The sequence below is a fragment of the Orycteropus afer genome, unplaced genomic scaffold, assembly GCF_000298275.1.
Source record: "Orycteropus afer afer isolate SDZICR_OR568_19922 unplaced genomic scaffold, OryAfe1.0 scaffold00361, whole genome shotgun sequence".
Lineage (NCBI taxonomy): Eukaryota > Metazoa > Chordata > Mammalia > Tubulidentata > Orycteropodidae > Orycteropus > Orycteropus afer.
This window is the reverse complement of record NW_006921948.1, coordinates 2,941,248-2,942,568: the sequence shown is the minus strand read 5'-3', so window position 1 is coordinate 2,942,568 and position 1,321 is coordinate 2,941,248.

The window sequence follows — 1,321 nt, the reverse complement described above, 5'->3', positions numbered from 1 at the left end:
AAAAAAAAAAAAAAAAGGACCACAGACTCTGGGACCAGGCTCCCTATGTTGGAATTTCAGCACTACTGTTTCTAGCTGTGTCAGTTTGTGCAAGCCACGTATTCTCTGTGTGCCTCAGTTATTTTTTAACTTGCATAATGAGGTAGATAATTGCTTCCCTTACTTCATAGGGTCGCTGTGAGGAGTAAATGAATATGTAAAGTGCTTAGACAGTTCCCAGCATTCAGTCAGCATTCAGAAAATTGCCACTGTTTTGCTCTGAAAGTCTCAAGGTGACCCCATGAGTGCCCTGTAAGGATCTATAGGATGAGGAACCTAATCTCCCATGAGGACCCTGGGAATTAAGTTTCCCTTGCTTTGACCATAAGGAGCTCTGGTGGTGTAGTGGTTAAGGCATTTGGCTGCTAACCAAAAGGTCAGTGGTTCAAACCCATCAGCTGCTTCGTGGAAGTAACTTGGGACATTCTGTTTCTGTAAATATTTACAGTCTTGGGAACCCAATGGGCATCGCTATGATAGGATTTGACTTGATGAGATTTTTTTCTTTGACCACACTGAGCCAAGAGCCAGGGAAGGGAAAGATGGATAGAGAGAAGAAGATGGGTTTGAACCAAGCAGCTAGGAAAAAGGAGTTTCTTGTGTCCACTGAAGTGTCTCCATCTTCACTGAAAAGCCACTAGACGGGAAAAGTAAAGACAATTATTGCATCATCCTTTGGCCACTGAGTATGGTTTTGTGCTACTAACAGTAAGATTTTTCTCTTTCTCGTGGTGGACCACATCTGAATACCCTCCCAGATGCAGTGAGAGCTAACAGTGATGGCACAGAGCATAAGATACTTGTTGGTAAAGCATTTGAATATGCCAGTATTTGGATTTAAAAAACTACTTTATTACTGTAATTAATATTGGAATATTCAGGATAGGTTGATAATGTATGGTTAACAATGGGAAAAGATGTCTGAAATTGCATCACAAAATCTGGGCTGTGGTTTTTGCCTTATCACTCTTGGGAAAGTTCAGCAAATGCTTAACTGCATTTCTTATCCCACTGTTAGAGGGCATGCCCTATGAAGATGTGTAAAATTACCTTTATTGTTTACAAAGCTAATTGGTACATGGGCACAAAAAAAGGCAGTCTACTCATTTGGCTCCATCAGAAGAACAGGGCTAGCTTTATCATTCACTATGCACCTGTGTGGCAGGTTTGTTTAAATTATACGAATTGTTCTCTTCTGGCCAAGGTGGAGTGCTTTGGTGATTTATTAGTGAAGTGTGAAAAAGTTACCTTGTCCGAAGAAAGATGGCAGGTTTTTTTTTTT